Source organism: Cyanistes caeruleus, chromosome 8 (genome assembly GCF_971803275.1).
Source record: "Cyanistes caeruleus chromosome 8, bCyaCae1.hap1.1, whole genome shotgun sequence".
NCBI lineage: Eukaryota > Metazoa > Chordata > Aves > Passeriformes > Paridae > Cyanistes > Cyanistes caeruleus.
Genome location: NC_141708.1, coordinates 25,140,695 through 25,162,348, shown reverse-complemented (window position 1 = coordinate 25,162,348; position 21,654 = coordinate 25,140,695). Strand labels below are relative to the sequence as shown.

General features: G+C 38.0%; 1 protein-coding gene across 4 annotated transcripts in view; it reads right to left on the bottom strand.

Annotated features, from left to right (window-relative positions):
• LOC111931016 (pulmonary surfactant-associated protein A-like) overlaps positions 1-21,654 on the bottom strand; it is a 48,413-nt gene that overhangs the window by 25,418 nt on the left and 1,341 nt on the right. The window contains exons 1-7 of one of the 4 annotated variants that reach the window (XM_086901160.1): positions 9,078-9,380; positions 8,761-8,926; positions 7,406-7,462; positions 6,059-6,251; positions 4,373-4,479; positions 901-998; positions 592-726 (exon numbers count right to left, since the gene is read on the bottom strand). The gene's annotated coding sequence lies outside the window, so the exon portion shown is untranslated. Of the gene's footprint in view, positions 1-591; positions 727-900; positions 999-4,372; positions 4,480-6,058; positions 6,348-7,405; positions 7,463-8,760; positions 8,927-9,077; positions 9,381-19,755; positions 19,933-21,015; positions 21,251-21,654 lie in introns of those variants that run through there. The other 3 variants (XM_086901161.1, XM_086901170.1, XR_015290208.1) reach the window with 3 other exon arrangements.

Sequence of the window (21,654 nt, the reverse complement as noted above, 5' to 3'; positions counted from 1 at the left end):
ACCAGGAGTTCACAAAGTGTTTCAAACTTTTCATTGAGACAATTAGAGACAGGATTAAAGACTTTTGAAGAACAAAACTCTAGGAATAACCTTGCTTCAGAAAAAACTCAGAGCAGGAATTTATGAAGCACAATTCTCAATAGAATAGAACTGCTCATACAGTGAGTGTAATTAGAGCACTCAGAAATATATAAAATGGAAGCTGTCCTGGGCAGGATCATTTTCTTGTGAATTACTAGTGATTTATCTGCATAATCAGAAGGATGGAGCAGACCTGAAGTTCTTTATCTATTTCTTTTGACTTGTCAGTCTACCAAAGGGACTGTGCACAGGAACAGCTGCTTTCTGTTTTGTTTTCTATCCTGAAATAGTCAATTAATGATAAAATCTTTGAGTGTCCTGTGACCCCTTGGTATATTAAGAGCGAGGTAAAAGTATGTACTGCTTGTGAGGGAGTAGGGAATTTCTAGAGTAGGACACACTAGGAACAATGCCACAAGAATAACACATAATCTTGAGCATAATCTTGACAGAAGCTGTTGAGAGTGTGAGACAGTTCTGAAGCAGACCAGACCAAAAAACTCAACCTACTTAATTCAGAGGAAGTTCTGATTGAGATTCAAAGCTGACAATTCTTGTAGGATCCCTCACTCAGGATATGAGTATTAAGAACACCTGTATTGAGCTTCTCCTCCTCTTCTGAAAATCTGCTGAGTTTCCTGTCATCTGAGGTAAAAGACATGTAAGCTTTAATCTGAGATTCTGAATGAAGATAAATAACATCAAGATGCTGTTCTTACCATCCCTAGTCAGTCATCCCTTCTACTTACATTGCAAAAGTTTGACTATGAAGTCAAAACATTTCTCTCTTCAGCTTCATGGAGCTTTAAGGGATCTTACCTTACACATTTGGAATGCATCTGCATATGGGACACCCATCACTCCATGAAAGTTTTTATCCAGAACCAGGCCACAGCACCCAGCTTTCTGTTTGACTCCTGCAAAGAATGCATTGCTTAGTGCTACTGAAAAACTAAGCACAGAGTAAATCTTGGCATATTTCTACCTTTATACTTGAGAATAGCTATGATTTTAGCCCAGTATTAAAAGAATTAGGGGGCTAGAGAGACAGAAAATTGCAGATTTTTGTCTGCTCCAGCACACTCACATACAAAGATGAATTACAGTGCTTTGTGATTAAACTGGAGTTTACACCTTGATATTTACTCAAGTGAATCAAACAAAATTATTTTGATGCTGACACATCTGTATGATGCTGAACTGTTCAGCACAATATTGCTCTGAACAAGAAGTGGTTAAATCTTGCCATCAGACAGTAACAAAACAAAAATAAATGTCATTCATACCAAGCTCAGAACATGTGATCTAATTATAGGGCTAAAGGGCTCTGTACACTATTGGGAAATTTCTGTCCTTCATTCAACTTGGAGGAATAGGAATATTCTCATCCTGTTCCTTTGCTTTTCCTTCAGCTATTGTAAACAAAATGTAAGGGGAAGGATGTTCTTTTTCCTGTTGAGACTTCTTCAAACACAGAGGTGATCTTGATGCTTAAGGGCTCATAAAACACCATGGCAGATTTCCAGCTCTTCACTCCAGCTGCAACAGATGATGCAGAATGGCAGCTTATGCCAAAGCTGGATAAGTTGCTCACATTTGACAACTGATCTGTCAAATAAAGATTTCTTAAGGGTTTTCATCATTTTGCAGCAAAAATTTAGAAAGCAGAAGCCTACACTAGCATGCAACATTCACATACTGTTGTATTAGAAATTGTAAGCACATTTTGCTTCTCAACTGAAGTGCACATTGAGAAAGGTTTTGTGAGGACTAAGCAGATAAGAATCCAGATAAGAATCCCATATAGATTTAGTAATACAGGGCAGAGTTGGCTCACACTCAAGATCCTTTAATATGCACAGCAAAACTTGTGAAGCATGGTGTAGATACTGAGATTACCTACCAAGGTTATGGGATCAATAAAGTCCCTACAGCTCTTCATGATTTTTATTATGTTTCAGCAGGATTTTTTCTTCCTGCTTCTTAAAGTTAATGATTCTAGAAAAGATTCAAAGTCAGTGGTAGGGTCTTCAGGACTTGCATTTCAACAGCTGATCCAAAAGTACTCCTTAGGGGAAACAACACATGCTAACTAGACAAGTGACAGCACAGCCACCAATGAATAAAGTGGCCAGTAAGTGACCTCTGCTGGACAACAACGGTGTTAAATTTCTTTGTATTCTCAACAGAGGAGTTTATCCATTTAACTAGCTTACAGCCATTCAGTTGAATGCTATCTCATATTATAGAAAAATCAAAATAATTTTCCACTTGTTCAAAAATAATTTGATACAAAAAGAAATGGAAACTAATACAGTTGAATCATAAACTCTTTAAACATCTTTATCAGTGGGGATTCTCTATTGCTGTGTATATATCATTAGTGTTATACCACTAACAAAGTAAAGCTAAGGTAATCTTTCAGGTGATATAAAACTCACAAGCAGTTTCCAAGGGAAAAGAGTGATCCTTTGAGGACATATCAGTCATCCAAAAAAAAACATTTTCCAGGTTGGGTGAGGTGGTGGAACCTGTTGCTTCCAGCACATGCAGTGGTTGCTCACAGCCAGAGCTTATATAGCTATTTATTACAGTGCAGAATATCCCCAAGGACCTTATCCTATTCCCAACTAAATATTTTTTTTTAAGTATTACAAGCTTGGGAATTCATTTTGGTCTCATGGCTTGAAGAGGCTCCCAGCTCTGGGCTTTGGGAACTCTCTTTTCAGAAAGCATGTACAGTCTGACAGACCATAAGGTTTGTGGTCCTAAAGGGATCTGCACAAATTTTCCTTTGATTACTGGACTTGTCTTCCCCTGTTACCCTTTTCCAGTCTCCACATGGAGCAAAAACTTCGATAGCTTCTCATGTGGGTATAACAATAGACATGGGAAATGGTTTGCTGTACAGAAATAACATACTGAAGTTGTTCCCTAGGAAAACCAGCATGTCTTGGCAACAGTTGTCCTGGCAACTAAGTCTCCTGGCAGAGGGCGGTGGCCACCGATCTGTGGAAACAGATCCGTGAGTCATTTTTTCCCAGAGGCCTGAGTGGACAGGGAATAGAATGGGAAAGCTCTCACCATTTGGTTTTCCCCCACCCCTTGCATTGACAGGAAACTCTCACCAGTCAAAGAGGTTATTTGAATGGCTATGGAATTCTGCCTCTTGAACACAGTTACAGGATGTACTAATTATGAGGCATATTAATGGACAGCATAATTTCAAACATCATTTCTCTTTCTTTTTTTTCCCTTTGTAATCTATCATGTTAGGAACTGTCTTAACTCTCTATCACTGGAAGAGAGAGTGGTACTGGAAGTACCACTCTCTACTTACCTCTCTTAACTCTCTGCACTGGAAAAATCACAGCAGAATATGTCAGCACAGCCATAACAGTACTAAACAGAGCACAGACAGAAATGACAAAGGACATTTTTTCTAAGTAGCTTTTCAGAAGACTGTGAAAGCTTTGGAGGTCTGTATAGCTTTTGATTTAAAATTTGGAGTGTGGCACAGGTGCCCATCAGAGCTAGCAGGAAGATTGTGCTGCACTTGTAACTGCACAGGCCAGACCTGAGCCTAAATGAAGGCTCAGGAGCTCACATGGTGATCCTTGGCCTCAGACAGCGCGGACGTGTTCAGCAATCCCTGATTGCCTATCATGACTTGATTGCTCTTTCTGCTGAAGTGGCCTCACTGCAAGTTGTTCTGACTTTGGGACAAAGCACATGCTCTGTCCATTGCTGCACCTGCTCTAAGGCATTTATTTACCTGGCACTCGAGGGCTCAAATGGACAATGCAGGAACGCCTCCATCCCAGCACCATTCGCACACACACTGGGTGTAAGGGCACAGCACACAAAGTGTCCCTCCCGGGCAGAGCACGCTGTTCCCTCTTCCCAGGCACTCCCAACTCTGAGAGGCCTGAGCACAATTTGCTTCAACACCTCCTGGAAGTGTCTGAAGCATCCAAGAGGATAAGCCTCACTTGGGCACAGCCAGGGGCTCTCCCGCTGGGACAGGGCTGCAGGGACAGCAAATCTCCCTCACAGGGAGAACAAGCAGTCCTTTGGCCACAGAGTTTTCTTGTACCCAAGAAATCCTGTTCCCCAGGAAAAGCAGTGACACAGAAAAAAGCCATTTTATTTTCATGGGCTTGGCATCCCTTAGCTGTCCCTTTCAAAGCACAAGTGTGACTGGAACCTCAGGGTGACTGAAAGACCAGTAAGGGGCTGAGTGGGGAGCAGAAACTTTTGAAATGGATCAGTTGGAAGAAATGAGAAGCACCTGAATCCATGCCAGCTCTGAAGGGTCAGTGTGAGGATGAATAGGGCTACAACAGGATGTCGTAGTCCAGAAACAGCAACACTTCCAGCAGACGCTCAGAAACTGATCTAAAAGAAACATTTATGTTTCAGAAAACATGACTTGGCAACAAAATTATTTCCTCTTGAAATATTTCTCAAGGTTTATTCTACTTCTTTAATCTGAATTATGCTAATCCATGCATATGATAACTCTATTTAGCCATGAATATTTGGGCACATACATTTTTATAGAGGAGGAATGCAAAAGAGTTTATTAGATGATAGCACAACCATTGGGTGAATTCAATATTTGCACAAGCAGCAGAGAAATGTTTTTCATCAGTTTACGCTTCTCCTTCCATTACCTGCACAGTAAACTCAAATACAATAAATGTTTCAGGATGCTATTAGGCAGGTGGACTCCCAGAGATTTTCAAGGAGATGGAAAAAGGCACCTCAAGCAGTAAATCAAACGTCTTGAAAATTGCATAGTAAACACTTGGAGACATATAAAATCCCACTTCTAACCTAAAAGAGTAAACAACTTGAAAAAATGGTCTCAGACATAAAAATTGTGAGCTGACTACAAATGATCTGCAAATACATTGAAGGCCTATATTTGTTCAAATACATTATTCATAAGAAATAATTTGAGTTGTAGTTATATGCAATTTATGTTGCATAAACTTTAGCAAATACTTGTAACCAAAAGCTGATTTAAAGAATTAATGAGCAATCTCTAAATAAAATTCTATTACTAAATAAAATCTTCCTTGATTTGCAAAGCCATATGCTTCCTTTAGCAAATGCATTAATAACCATATCTATTAAGAGCTCAGGCCTGGAATGATGTGACAGAGATTGAGAGCTTATATCTGATCGAGTGCTTACTAAGCAGGATTGGTGTGAGGTAAACAAGAGGAGAAAACACTGCTTTTGAAATGTTCTTAAAGTATTTAGGGTTCAACAGCAACAAAGCCAACTGAATTTTTGTGCTAAACAGCTATGTTTCTGTCTAGGATCAACATATCCGAATTTTTAGTGATAAAATAAAGAGAAAGGGGAATGTAACTTTTCTCCTCTACTAGAACAGTTCCACACTGTCCATTGCTGCACTCCTTTGGACACAGAATTTGCCAGTGCACGTTTCAGGCTGAGAGGCACTGCAGTACAGTGTGGTAGAGTTTGAATTGCTGTACCAGTGCTTGCTATAGAACAGCACAAGGGGTGGCTTGGTTTACATTTTCTGCAGTAACTCCATACTCTTCTGTACTAACTCTGAACTAAAAATATGCATTATGCTGAAGCAATTCTGATATTATTATTCTGTAAATTCTCATATTTTATAGAAGCCTCAATAAATCAAATGCTTTTACACAGTTGGAGATAACAAGGAGTGTCTACAAACTAACACCTCCTCCAATTATTACCCTCAAAAATTATTACTCAAGTAGATGAAAGAACTAGTCCGGCTTCCACAAATAGTTGTCTCTTAAATCTGAATTTAATAAAAGTACTCAGGCTGCTTGACCAACAGTTGAGACACTGCAAAGCTTACCTCTGACAGGGATAATGCTGAACTAGAAAAAAAAATTGAACCGCCAATATTTACGAACAAATGAAATACAATTACAATTACTCAAGCAGGGTAGCTCCTACCACCTACTTTCCACTCTTGTATTCACTTCAGCCAAAAACATGAGTTGTACAAATAACTTCCTATTCCATCTTCACTCATCCTCTTTATCTCAAGACCATTCTGAATAGTTTTGGAGTAGTTTCCCAGCTGAGTCATGGGGCAGAGGCTGTTGTGCAGACTGACCTCCCTTACAGAAATGCTCCAAGCCTTTGTTGCTTCCCTGCAATGCATCCATAGGATGTCACACAGTGGATGGACAGGAATGCCCAAAAAACATTTTCTCTCCAGTGCCTCCTCTGGATCTGACTCTTTTGAACTCAAGCACAACAGAGACAAAATTTTTGAATTTTTCATAATTGTCACGCAGTTTCCTCACATTATAGACAACCAAAACAAACTCTTAAAAATGTGTTTGTTTTTAACCCACTCCCTCCTGGTCTGGCTAGTTTATGGAACCAACCAAACAGCTAGCTATTGTCATTAGCCTTGACAGCATTGCTTCTCATTAGAAATCAAAGCTGTTCCATTTCTACAGTAGCTTTCCACAAAATGTGCCTTGGTATCTGAGAGATATTAGGGAATGAATCCTAACTGCTCTTAAAAGGTAGCTGCCAAAAATACGAAAGTCATGAAGATTTTTCAGACCCAGGACTTTGAAATGCTAGATCTTTCCAAAGAGAGTGAGCCAAAGATATCTTGGTGTGATGGCAGAAATGCAAAAATGGGTTTGTTAACGTGTTCTGACAGCACTCCTGGAGTCTCCAGTGCCTCTCAGGCACATCCCATCTGACAGGAGCTGTGCAGCTCCAGTGCACTAAGAATGACTGTGTGACTGCAAGTCACTTCTCTTGGATAGTCTGAATAATCTTTAAAAGGCCACTGGTTTAAATACAATCTATAACACCAGCTGAAGTGTATAACAGAACAGGATCTTCTGGCACAGACTGCTTCTCTTAGGAATTGCTCCAAAAGCTGGGCAATAACTGAGTTTCTGGAGAGCCTTTCTGTTACAGCTCAAACATAGTTCTCATATTTTTGTAAAGTTTGGTGCCCCAAAGTTTTCAATGGCCTCAGTGAGGCTGTGAATTTTCAGAATTTTTGAAACCTACCACTTTTTTTTTTTTTCAATGAAACATAATTTCAATATGTTACTTTAAATAGACAGAATTCTGAAAAATATTAAATATATCCCAAACAGCTTTCATGCATACAAGAGAAGAGCTAAAACCAATCATCATTTTTACACAACCTTTTCTAATCTTATTTTAGATAACCATAAGCTACATCACAGCTCTTCAGACATATGGGAATTGCCAAGCAAATGGCAGCTAACTAAGGTCATGGGAAGATTTACTGTCATTAATATCAACTTACAGTAAGAAAGAATGTTCTCTTCCTGTTAGTGAGTCACCAGACACAGTTTCTGTTTGTCTAAAAGTGATAAGAGCAGCATGCAAGAAAGTTAATTTTCACTGATGACAAAGTGAATGGAGACTCATGTAGCTGACAGACTTCAATGTGAAATCCAAACAGGAATACTAAAGTAGTGTATTTGTTACTGAGATGCAGTACAGCCATAATGAGGACATCATTCATGCAATATAATAAAAAATGTTACATGTGATATATTGACAATATATGAAGCAATGTGCACATTTATACCAAGTGACAGCCCAGGGACAGGTAGATTAGTGTCAGAAATTACCAGCAGGATCCATCTTTTCATTTACACCTTTGCCCGCTGTTCTCTCTTTACCACTTCATTTCTATTGATCTCAGTTTGAATATTAGGATTTTAAGAAAGCTGAAGGATTTCTCCTGCCTGTATATCATCCATTTCAGGTGATGGTTATGCTGAACTGCTATTTATTCTATGGCACTACTCTCTGCTGACTTCCTTGGACAAGCAAGCAGCCCAGCAGCTTGGCAATTTTGCTTTTGATGTCTCAAGTCACCTTCAAAAATAACAGGTTTTAATAATTTTCCACTAGCACTCCTGCCTTTTGGGAACAGGGGGATGAAGAGGACCCAGAAACACAATACATCTAAATTACTTTCAGCGCAGTAGAGCAGAGTGGTATCTTCTGGGAGCCTGCTGAGCAAGGCCACCTTATTTCCCTAAGTGACCCACGTGTGAGAACACTGCATACAAAGGCGTGGCTAATTCGCCAGTTTGCTTTGATGTCAGTGCAGCTGAGCACTGCCATTCCAAATGAGGAGTTTATAAATGGGTTTCCAGCTCTGTAGCTCTCTGAAAGATCTAGGAGGTTCAGGAACAAATGGGTCCTGGACCCAAATACCCTGTGTGATGGCTTTTGCATCAATGCAATCAACCCCCTCTTCTACTAAAATCCTGAAGAATTACTTCTGTCAGATCCCTGAGAAAGCTGCAGTAACTCTTGGAAATGTTATTTATTTTTTAAGAGGAATATCACATTTCTTGTACACAATAATTTTCTGTTGTTTATGCCATCAGTAATCACCACTGGGCATGCAATAGCTTGGCTGCATCCCTCAGCTGAGGGCAAAACAAAACCTGTCCAAATTGCCTGCAAACTAAGGCTCAATCAGACTCAGCTTTCAAAAGGCAGCTGCATGAGGGAGGCATCTAACAGAAGCTGCTCTACCTGTGCTTCATCAGTTCCTCCTGTCTAAACAAGGACTTTATCTCAGCCTGGAAAGAGGAAGTGGGCCTTTTCTTCCCTTTTTATCATATTTATTTACTTTACCTTGTCTGCCTACACTTTTTATGGGCCTTTTGCTTCCTTTAAGAAAAGGTTGACCCCTGCCACCCAGCTCCTCTAATGTCTGTGGCTGCTGCCCTTCTTGGTCCACACAGTCGGTGTTTTCTAAAAGCCTCAACTCTTCATGACCCAGTGAGTTAAATCAGAGAAGCTGAAGAGAAACAATGCAAATGAAGCAAATAATAAATCTCCCAACCTTGCAAACAGTTGCAGCTTCCTCTTAAAACTACTAGATGCAGATTTTAACCAATAAAAGGAAACTCTGGTCTTTTACTACAAATGTGAAGTATAATACTTGATACCTATGGATTTTAACTGGAATTCCAGAACTGAATATATGCAAGAAGTTCAGACATTTGCATTTAGATCTTGCTTGAGTAAGTTCCTATGATTGCAGAGTGGCCCTGTAAGTCTTCCTTTTGGCCTCAGTAAAATTATTTAAGTGCAAATGAGGCAGTTCTTTCTGTACAATTTTCCCAGGCAGATTTTGGAAAGTTACCTGATGGAAAGAGGTAAAATAGTGCTATGCAGTTGATTTCTTCTTTCATCACAGGATAATGTACACAGAAGTCAATTTTCCACATGCACCAAACAACTGCACTGACCTAGATATACCAGAAATAAATAAATTACCACTTCAGAAGAAAATTCAGTCTATCCTCTGAAATAAAATCCACCCCTAATACTGCATTTATTAAGGGGGTTTCTGCAGTAAATAGCAGTTGCTATATGTCACTGTTTCGAATCACAGATTTTATTACCTTATTTCAGAATGTATTGAGTTTATTGGAAAATGTGAAGTGATGATATTCTATTTATAGCTGTGCCATGATGATGAAGTAGCACTACCATAAGGTATAATTATACGGTGAGTTAATACTGGCCTTATTAGAAGCACATCTTGACTTTACTCTCTATTACTAGCTAAGCTTGGAGGCTTTTCTGACTGGAAAATAGCTGCTGTTTTACCTTGGTCTGCCTGTCTGTTTTATCCTCCTTATCATTTCTGCTGTTCTCAAGGATTCTGCAAAGTGCAAACATTTATTTCCTTTTTCCTTACTTTTGCATAGAATGGCATTAGATGTTTTTGCCAGTGACATTTCCAAAGAGGAAAATAGGAAAACAAGGCCAAAAAAAAAATATTAATGAAATACCTGTCTTGAGAGGATAATGGCAGGATGAAGAGTTGGGTACAAGTGTGGAATATTCGAGAGGCATGTATTCCATCCTCCCCAGGCTTCTTACAGGGAAACCACAAGCACTAAAGCAAAGCCATACTGAGGTATGTAAAGCCATAACTGAGGCAGAACACATAATTATGAAAGACTTTTGGGAAGGGCTTAATGCAGTGACTGATTTGTGGTGCAGAAGGGCAAATCTGCCTCTTCTTCTGCCACTGAAGCCACAGTGGTGCAGCATGAGACTACTTCTCTGTGACCAAATGTGGCGCCCTCATCTTTCCCATGGCCCCCTTCAACTGCCTGAACAGATGTGCCACCACCAATGTCCAAAAGCTGAGGCAGGGGTGACAAGTCTTGCTTGCTTGAATCAGAAAGTTTTAAATTTTTTTGCTTAACTAGCTTCAGTGGAGCTGTAAAGTGCAGTGCCTCAAGATTTGCTTTAAAGGCACTATTCTTCTAGCTTTCCTTCAGGCAGGGACATGGATTATGTGACTTTTCACAACCCTTAGTAACCCCCTCTTCTACACTTTTTTCTCCACTGGTTTAATGCCTTAATAGTATTTTCTTGCAAGCAGTTTCATTTTGTGGGTACTCAATCTCTTACGACACACACATTTGCATTAGAGTTCTAGTTTTTCCTCAGCTTGGTAGTGGGAAACTTTCAGACCTTCTCTGAAGTTAAATTTCTTTCTTCTAGCCCTCTAAAAACATCAGATATCTGCAGAATTTAACAGAAATCAGAATAATGTTGTTTATTGATCCAGAAAGTTGTACATTGGCTGATTAGTTTCTTTTAGTTTTAACACAAGCATTTTTAATTGCCCTAATCATGAGCAGAAATCCTTTACCCGTAGGTCATTATGAGCATGCTTGGTAAGGATATTGCCTGAGCATTCCCAGATAGCTAATGAATTGTTAGTTACAATTTAGACTGAAAAAGTCATTCTTATGTCTATAGAATTTCCCTTATTTTGGCCTTTAATTTCTTCCTGGCTTGTATTCTGAAAAAAATAAAAAAAATAAAAAAAAAGAATTGAAATGCTTTTGATCCTTCCCATTTTGGTGTAAAATATTGAGCTGGGCTATACATCTTACACTGTGTTTGCCTTAGAGAAAGCTATGAAGAATTCCTGAAAAACCTTCTGAAACAGCAACACTAGTAACAGATTTAATTCAGTACGAGACCAGAGTGCGTTTGAACATGGTGATCTAGAACTGAAAGAAACATGGAAGAATAATTACCTGTGGAATATTCCACCCCCATTTAACGTGTTTCTCATGTTCATCCAGTCTTTTACCACAGAATCACATGAAAGCAGAAGATTTTATAAACCTTCAGATCAACTATGCTCACAAGCATTCATTCCATGCTTGGCTGGTTGAAGAGTATTTGAAGAATATATTAAATATTTGAATGAAGAATAGTTGAACCCAGTTACCAGCAAGACAAACAGTAGGAAAGCCACTTTACTGTACCTGGATCCATTTTGACCCCCATTTCCTTTCTATTTCTACTGTCTTTGCCTGGCTTTGCATTCTGAGCAGGACCACAGCATGGAACATGTTTGCAGTGCTGGAGCTGTCACTTGCTCCTGGGACTGAAGTGCTCAATTCTGGGTGCAGCAGCACTGCTCAGTCTGGCCTGCAAGGGTTAATGACTGGATTACTGTAAGAGCTGCTGGCTCTCTTTAGCTGCCCATGCTCCGTAAGGTAACTATATTACATCAAAGTGGGTTGATCACCTCTTTTTTTTTTTTTAAATTTCTGCTTTTTAATACATAAAGTGAGTGCTCCTGGGCAGCTCTTAAATAATACCTTTAAAAAGAGCCCTTAAAAACAGGCATTAATTGTAAAAATTGCCTAAAATTCAGGAACCCAAATTAGCAAGCTAAAGCTCCATCATCTCAGTGTCCACATGACACTGAAAGCCCTGGTATGAAAGTAACTCCCAGATTCTTTGCCCCTTGCTCAGAGTTAAGGGTTTGTCATGAAAACAGGACAACTTCAGAGATGGGGTTGATGTCCAACATGTTTGGAAGCCTTTATTCAATGAGTGATGAGCTTTTGATGAGGGCTTTAACTGATAATTTTGGGAATATTTCTGCTAAGCCATTAAAGTCCCTCCGAAAGCAAAATTCAGCCCTTACAATCCTGTCTCAACAGCCCTTTTTGCTGTTTTACTCGTTAGCTATAGGTGATGCCCAATTGCATCTGAGCTCACAGTTCCTCTGGATTCACTGAGTTTGTTCAAACAGAACTGCACTAAAATCCAATTTCTAAGCTTATGACTTTGTAATTAGCAGCCAAAACCCATACAGACTGGATCTCTCAAATATAGATTCATTTTCATGACTGTGAAAAGAGGTAGATATGCATAGGTAAGCTGCTTTGTGTGAATGACTCCAATGTATGGCAATAACAGAATTTTAACATTTCAATAAGATAGTGAACATTAACATATCCTCTGTAAATCAGGAGACCAGAAATATTAATGGCTTCAGATATGCTTAATGGGTGCCACTTATTCTGTTAAATTTAACATTATTACACTAGGTATGCCATCAGAATTTCATCTGTATAAATGCAGATTCTGAATTTAAAAAAAACCAAACCTTTTTTGAATGCAGCTCCATCAAAAGAAGACAAAATGAAAATCAGAGGCAGAGAGTGCACTCAGTTATTTGCTCCGTGATTTTTGATGCTTTGAGAAATTTCAAGCAGAAATAATTTTGGAGTTCAACCTCCCATTAGCACTTACTTAGCACTTAGTAGAATGATCTCAAATTCCTCCCACATGTCACTTATTCTAAGTACATTTAACTGATTAATCTAAACAATCTAATGTTTTTTCATGGTAAATAAACACATCGTACAAACAAAGGAACAGCAGCTGATAACTAATTAACTGATATGTCTAATTCATGGCATAATAGAAACCAAATGTATATCATAATCAGGCTTCCGGAGTATTTTTTAATACCAGCAGCAATGCTTGTGAAAATTCTGCCCACACACATTCTACATTTAGGAGGGATCCAAAGTATAATGAAAGCAAGGAAAATATTTCTGTGGAATGTAAGAACTCTGGCTCATGCCTCTGTCAGAGTCAATTTGCATGATGTTGAACTTAGCAGTAAATGCAAAATCTGAAATATATTCTCCTCAAGCTCATGGTCTTCAGATCCCATCTGGATTTCCCAGCATTTTTTCATACATTTTTTCCCAGCTGTCATTTTAGCATCTGTCGTATAAAGCAGATATTTAATTATGGGCTGCTGTGGAAGACATTTAACAGAGATATCCCTGCCTACAGCAGAGTAGTGAAAGAATTAATGATGCTTCTTTTCAGTTTCATACACCATTTTTCCCTGATCAAAATATCAGGTTTTATGATTTCACTAATTGATAGCCCAGTACTCAAAAATTTCAGAGCCATCAGAGCTAAATAATCAAAATATTATTAGGGCTTTATAAGGCTGTCTACCACAACTAGTCATTAGAGGACTTCAGCTGTGTCTTCTAACTATTTTCACATACATCTAAATTGCAATGATTTAGTCCTTGAACCCTGATTAACAAAAGCAGGGTGTGCCAAGTTACTAACTCTGTTTCAGTAATAATGAGGCCTAAGAGAAAGGCTTTGAAAAATGACGCAGAAGCTGATTTTTCTTAACACAGTTTAAAAGCAATAAAAATCTTGGCAGTATATGAAGCCACAGCCAGTTAAGCACTGAAAAATCAGGTCTTATGCTGTTTATCAGAGGAGAAAATTGACCCCAAGTAATTCCTGTGACCTCAGGAGAGGCTGTGCTTTACAGGTTGCCCTCATACATCTGGTTACAGAGAATCTAAACACAGGAGTTTCTACCTTCTAAAGCCCAAATTTATTTTTAACATGTATGTTAGTATTAGGTGTAGATTAGATCTTAACCTCCTTCTATTTCTTCCTTATATTAGTGTCATATCTGATTTGGGTTTAAAATCATCTTCACACCAGGGATCATATTTTCAGGGAAACCTGAAGAGCTTCTGATTCTGCTTTAACATGCTCAAGAGTAGGTTAGCATACTAATAAAAATGGCTCTGGGTTTACCTCCTCTGTTATGCCACTTGTAATTTAAAGAAACACTACGGAGGCTCAAGTTTAAAGAAATGTACTTTGTCCTCTAAGTAGATACAACACCACCACAATGACCAGGTTGAATTTTAGTACTTGGGATTTTTAGCAGGCTAGAAGACAGTAAAGATTGGGCAGCCAGCTTTACATTAGTCAGAAATGGTTCTCAAATAAAAATCTGCAAAGAAGGCTGTTTATGATCATGAGATCAGAAATATGCCAGCAACGTGTTTTTCTATTTATGTATTCTTGAGCAAAAGGTTTAAACAGATTTATGGCACTACATAATTTAAATAGCAATCATTTGGATCCACTTAAGAAGTTAGAGCCATGAATAAAGATAAAATAAATAATTGCATATCCAAATATATCTCTTCTCCTTTAAAGCAGCCCATCCCATGTCTTCATCGGTACACAAACATTGGGCTGCTTGGAAGTCTGAGCAGGATTAGGGCTGGCAGTTTTCCTTTAGGGACTGCACCAGGACAGGAGGATGTGCAGCTGGTGGTAGCAGTACCATTCAGCTGCTGCTTGCAATTGGGTATCTGTAAGGCACATACATGTTTCAAAATGCCTAAGGGCAAGATAAACATCTACACCAGGAATTATTTGCATACATACATACAAACAAGATTTTCACCACTCATACAGCTTTTAGTCTTTGGTCTTTCAGACAGTCCCTGTTAAATTCTAAATGTTTGAACACTTCCTGAGATTTGAACATTGCCACTTCATGTCTGTACAAAGAGCCACTTTGTTGAATTTGCCCTCTAAATCATTTATAATTTGTACTAAAATGGAGGCATATTTTCAACACTGGAACATCCTTCTCCTGTCCTGCCATTTCCATGTTACAAAGCTATTTGTACAACCCCAATCTTTAGGTAGACAGTTATTTTTAAGAAAATGAATTGCTGTATTTGTACCCTCATGCTACACACTTTAAAACCAAGATTTTTGCAATATTTATGCTTGGTAGTCACAATCACATACTTGTCTGATGAATAATTTTGTATCAGCTCTAACAATCATTTATGTCTCAAGTTTTCTGTTTAAATAGCACAAAAACAGGGAAGGAGAAGAATTAAAACCCAGTGCTAGAGTTCAAAACAAGGTATGAGCACATACTGCAATGTCTGCATAAAAGGAGTTCCACGATTAATATCTAAAATACAAAAATGTTTTAAGAAACAAAACTTTGGCAAATTATGTACTGCTTTATCTTTACAAAACTTAATTAGAGATAAAATACAAATAATTTTTAAATTTTGTATTAAAAGATCCTCAAATTTACCCCTTCCCTTAGAATCAGGCTCTTCATTCACACGCATGTATGTGCACATGTGCACTATGGATGAATTAACAGGAGCTTTGGTGTCTCAGCTGTGCCAGTTTACAGGAAGCAAGAATGGCATGTGCCATACTTGAAGTTATGACAAGAGAGACCAAAAATAACATAAAGCTTGGAAAGAAAAAGCACCCTGCATTGATTGCTGCTTCATGTGCTGCAGGTTGTTCTGTATTGTCACCTGGCTTTTCAATAATGAGGGGCCACTATTTACAAAGGCCACAGAATCTCCTAAAAATTCCCCTCAATGTACTTCTATTGGTGTGGGCTCGTTACTGTCATTTAAAATAGTCCTTTTGTTACTACCCTCCTTCTGTATAAAATATGGACTAGACTGGGGTTGAATAGGGCAATCCCTTGCCTGTCCCCCCACCTTCCCTTCACACTGTTTTAAAGATGCACAAAGATTAAATAAAAATAAATTATGGACATATATGTATATATATTAATATATAGAAATGCATATGGCCATTAAGTTGCTAGAAGGCTTAGGCTTTGGTGGAATCTCATTACCCTGGGATATCACAAGGGTTGACCCTTAGAATTGACTTTAACACGCCTCTTGTCAAATGTTTCCCACTGGAACTGTTTCTATATTTTTCAGTCTCTGACAGCCTTTAAGAAATCTTAATTCTATAGCTTTCCAGATAAAAAAACAGACTACAACCTGACCTTACTAAAAGATGTAATTAGGAAGTGAGAAAGCTGAGTTTATGGCAACAAGAATTGTTTTAGGAGAAACCCAGGGGGACAAACACAAGTACCAAGAGTTAATCTTGTCGGTCCAGCACCTTTCCCTAAACGCTAAAAGAAAGACCACCCAATTTCTATTTACAGTCACCAACAGATTTCAGATAGAGATTACAGGATTGTTGCTACCTGTTCCATAGAAAGGACTCTGTTTTCAATTCTTTATTTTCCTCTACAGCAGCAACTGGCAAAAGCAAAAAGATCACACAGGGAAACTAAAATAGTGCTTTTTCTTCCAGGCAGAAAATGAGAAAGAAAGAGAGAGATATCTGTACAGGACAGTTTATATGACTGAAATACCTCAGCAATGCTGGCTCTCTGAGCTATATTGAGGCCAAGACCTTTTGGGCAGGGCCTATAATCCTTGGGTCACTGACCAGCTTTACCTCCCACAGCTTATAAACTCTTGATCTCTCCTTCTCCAATCAAGGCCTCAGACTCAATAAAACCCTTCCCATCAAACAAACCTTTTCCACTGTTTCTTTTCCCTCCCCTGCATTTGCCCAGAATTCTCCCTTACACTATACAGACTGTACAGAGTTGGTACATTACAGTATTTTGTTCAACCTTTTTTAAATAATGCATATGATATTGCTGACTTTAATCAAAATGACATGTACTACTCAGTTACTCTGCAAGGTCATACTTCCTACAGGTATTTGGGTGGTCAGCGAAACATTTGTTATGATTCAGTCCATTCCACCCTCAAGGTTTAAAAGAAGAAGAAAAAAAATAATAAATTTGAGCTTAACACGTCATTTCTTTTCCCATGGCTGCAAGTTAAGGAGAGTCCTAGTGAACTTTATTGGATCATTAACCATAAAAAGTCATCAACAGGCTTCCATTTCAAGACAAAACTGAAAGATCAAGTGGATAAAATCATCCCCCAGGTGAAACACTTCAATACAAATGAGGAGAAGCAGGGTATTCTGCTGCTCAAACATCTGATGACTGTAACTTCCATCTGTGCCTTGCTGATTTCTGGCAGTGGGCTGGATTGCTTAGTCTATTATTGCTCAGCCAGCAGGATGACTTTGTTATGGCAGGGGATGTGGGACAACTTCCTCAAATAAAGGCAGGTATCAGAGCAAATTGGTAACTGAACAAACGGGACTTGAAAGAGCCTATGACCTGCTTGTCTATAGGCAGACAATGCATCAAATAGAGATTGGAGTAATTTGCGCTGCAAGATATTTAGATTTTGATATCTAAAGGATATTTAGGATATTTTTAGCACATATCACTGCCTCATGAATCAATTGTGGTTTCTCACCTTGATGTACTGGGAAAATGAAGCCTTTTTTGTTCAATAAGAAAGAAAGGTATTTCTATTGTCATATGGAAAGAGAAGAGATGAATTAAACATTACATCTTAAATGAAGTGTATTCCAGACAAAGCATACTATAAGATAACATGCTTAGGTGGTGTGCCATGAATCAGCAGCTTTAAATCCTTCTTTTGAAAATATTTGCTGGTACTTTGTTTCTTTGAGTGAAATATGCTTTTAGATGCAATTTAATGGTTGATGATTGTACATGTCTCTTCAGTATAAGCAAGCCAGAATTTTATTATTTAACTATGTCCTTTAATTATAGGATTAATCTTCAAAGCATTGTGAAGTACATTTGGAAAGTCACAGAGAGAATAAAAGGCTTATAGAGGATAAAAACCTCACAGAGCATAAGAGGTAGCAGTGGTATAAGTGAATGGTGATAATGAGAAGATACACACGTGCTACAGCTATATATATATAAACACTAAGATTACAAGGCACATGGATGAAGGAACTGTGATGTTTTTGTCCCTTTAGAGCGGTAAAATCTACCATGGCAGCTGTCTGTACCAGGCTACTCGAACGTGTTACAATCAGCTTTTTTCCCAAAACTGCATGCTATGCATCAGCTGGGTGGGGTCATCCTCAGAAGGGGAGCTGTGGTATGTTACAAACCTTCTCAAGTACAATTCCTTTCCAACAGAATCAGAAGGCAGGAGCTGATTTACCACAGTGGACCCCACAATTATTTCAGGCTATTAAGTTAAAATCTCATAATTTTCTTTTACTTTTCAATGAGACATCCCAGATGACAATTGGTCATCCTGAACCCTCTAATTCCTCCAGTGGAAAAAAGAACATATTATAAGTTAATGTCAAAAATAGGTTCAAAGACTTTGGGCTACAAAACTGTATGATGCTGGAATATTTGTTACAATGTCTGTTGCCATTTTGCATAAAAAAATATATATTTAAAATCAAATCAAATTTGTACTTGACTAAGAAAAGAAACAAGTCACTACTGGACTCCGTAAGTTTCATGTCATGAATAAATTATCTACCTTGAAAGTAAACAAGACAATTATTTCTTTCTAATAAAGATATCAGATCTCTTCCTTTCTCTGTCATATTGCAGGTGTTTGACCTCAGCACCTGTGATTACATTATGTAGGGTTCTTTTTTATGGTATTTTTTTTTTTCATAAAAAAGCATAACAATCAATCTCCTGACAAGAAATCTAACCTAGTGGTAGCAGGAACACTGAGCATAAGTTATCTGAAGATATTGGTTAATTAGTCTCTGATGAAATTAATAACTGTGCAAATAATTAGCATAAAATGCAGTACTCATCTAAAATATGTGGCTCATTGGCCACATGTCTAGCTATGTACCTATGCTTCTAGACACTAATATTTCCTTTAGGTACCCAAATCAGGTCATCATTTTCTCTCTTAGGCATTAAAAAATTGTGACTAATAACCAGAAGCTCACAGTATTATTTTAAAAATTTAAACAATTTTCTAAACACAAAATAAAAAAAACCCACATTGGTTCATTCTCTGTAAATTCCCACAGTGCTCTGAAGTTAAATGGCCATAGTTATGTGCTTCATAAAAAACCAGAAATCTTGGGGGAAAAAAAAATCAGTGTAGAAGGGTGAATGGATCCAAATAATTTGGCCAAACATCAGGGAGAATTTAGAGAGGCAGCTGAGGCAGGCAGGAGAGGATCTCTTGCCTTTAATGCAATGCTGCCTGCTCGCTTCATCTTAACACTGATGGAGCACGTGGTGCCAACATCCTCACTTCTCCCTGGGCACAGCAGAATGCTCCTGCCTGGAGCCTCCAGATGCCCTGAGGAAGGGCAGTGACTGCCCAGCAGTAACAACTGCATGAGCTGCTTGGTGCTACAGGGAGAAACCAAAATGTGCCTGATGTATCCCAGCATCAGCGTTCCAGAAGCTCAAATGTAAGGAGCTGCAAGTGGATCAGAATGACATTTGTTAAAACCCGACACAAACCAACAACCTGCTACGTAGGGAAACTAATTATGGAAAAATATGAATTATATTCACTCAGTGGAACCCAAGCCAAACAGATCTGCTCTGACATTATTGTTATGGAGAATTTTCTGGCTGAAAAAATTGTGCTCACTAAAAGGCAGTGGGTGTCTGCACTGAGTTACTGGAGACTGAGCTGTCAGTGGAGACCTCTCATGTACTTTTCATGTTCTGTGTCAAGTCCTACCGGGGGCATGCAAGTTAGCAGAAGCCAAAAAGGCCAGATTACTTACCCTTCTCGTAGGAATTACCTTAATAACTTCTTAATACTCTGTGTTTATTTAAACACGGACAAAACATGCTCAGTTTTTAAGTGGTTCTTTGTTTTCTACATTCTCCTCCCAGTCTCCATTTGGAATGAGATAGATGTTTGGTAATTGCAGTCTCCAAAATCAAAGCATATCATTTTCCCTGGTTCCTGAGCATTTCTAAAGCAACAAATTTGTTAGATTATCATGAGTTTATAGACCTGTCTTTTACTGAAAATTATAGAGCAGAAAATGAAGTTGATGAAAGTATTAGCTCTCTCATCATAAATACAGGATCTACCTTAATATTTGCTCTCATTTTTTTTGCTATCAGAGAAAATAAAAACTTAAACACAAGTTTCTGTGACTATGAAGATTCAAAAAAAATAGTTAATTATATATTAAGCGTTAAGTTACAAAATTCTAAGCACAGTTCAAATGATATCAATCTAACACAGTATTACATGGTCATATAAATAACATGAAAAAAACTTCTACAGTTTAGTGTTCATTACTTCCAATATCAAAACCCAAAATTTCTAACTCAAACTGTCTTTATTAGATGCATCTGAATTACATAACATTAAAGCAATTGTAGTTTAAATTACTATAATGAAATTATTATAGATTCTTACATATCACAAGGATAGAATTTTAATTGAATTTGAGATAGGTAGGGAGAGAAATGATACTGCTGCTAAAGTTTAGGCATTTTTCTAGCCATCTAGATAACAAAGACATCTTCTATTATTTAGTGCGTTGTATTTAATAAAAGCCATTAGTTAAACTGAAAAACTCACAAACTGAAAACCCATAAAACTGAAGGGAAGGATATCTGAATGCCATGGCATCCAAAATTGGATATGCACATGTACTAACAATCTCTATCAAAGGACTGTGGATGACTTCATTCTGGAAAAAAGATGCTTGCTTTGATCTGTTCTCTTAATCATCCTTGATTTTTCACCAAGAACACTCTGTACAGTTTCAAAAGACAACTAAGGAATAAAAATACTCTGTTTAAAAACAACATAGTAATAGTACAGTATGACATTCATCCTAAATAACTTAATTTTCTTGCTTTCTTGCTATAGACAATTACCTAAAATTCTCTGGAAACTATTTCTCCCTTCAGTTGTGTTCAGTACTACATGTAGTACTGTATGTACAAACATACATTCATGTGGTGTAGACAGAAAATCAGAGCAGTGGTAAAAGTGAGAGGATCTGCTATAGCTCAGAAGGAATCTCTCAACTGCTCACCTTGAATCACCTCCATCACCAGAACTCCTGAACAGCTCTAGAGGGAAATATTTACATCCTGGCAGTGGTTTTGTGCCTTCCTCCACACCTAATATACTATTTTTCTGTAAAACTTGTCTTTATGGTGCTTCTGTGGTTTCTAACTGGCATGCAGAGATGACCGTGGGCAGAAGAAATATCAAGATAGCATTTTGTATCTTGGAGACAGGGACATTTAAAGTATAGCTCCAGGTCACTGTGGAAAGAGAAGGAGAAGATTAAATCCATAAAACAAATGTAAGTTATTATATTTTTAAAAAACTCATTTACAAGTACGGTTCATGTCAAAACTGGATAAATGAGCAGAAAGATATGTAAAACTTAAAATTTGTACATATAGAGTATCCAAAACACCAGTTGGTGACAGCAATTTAGGTCACCTAAACCTTTTTTTTTTGTGTGTTTTTCTTTAACTTGCCTTTATTTTCCACTGTTTCTTCATATATACTCTCTTGGGGTATTGCCCATATTTTTCTGTAATTTTCCTCCCTCTACTTTCCCATAGGCTTTTGCAGGATGCCATGCTCTCCTGGGACACGTTTAATATGAAACACAAAAATTATGTATCTGTCACTTTTCCCCCTTTAAATCAAATTATCT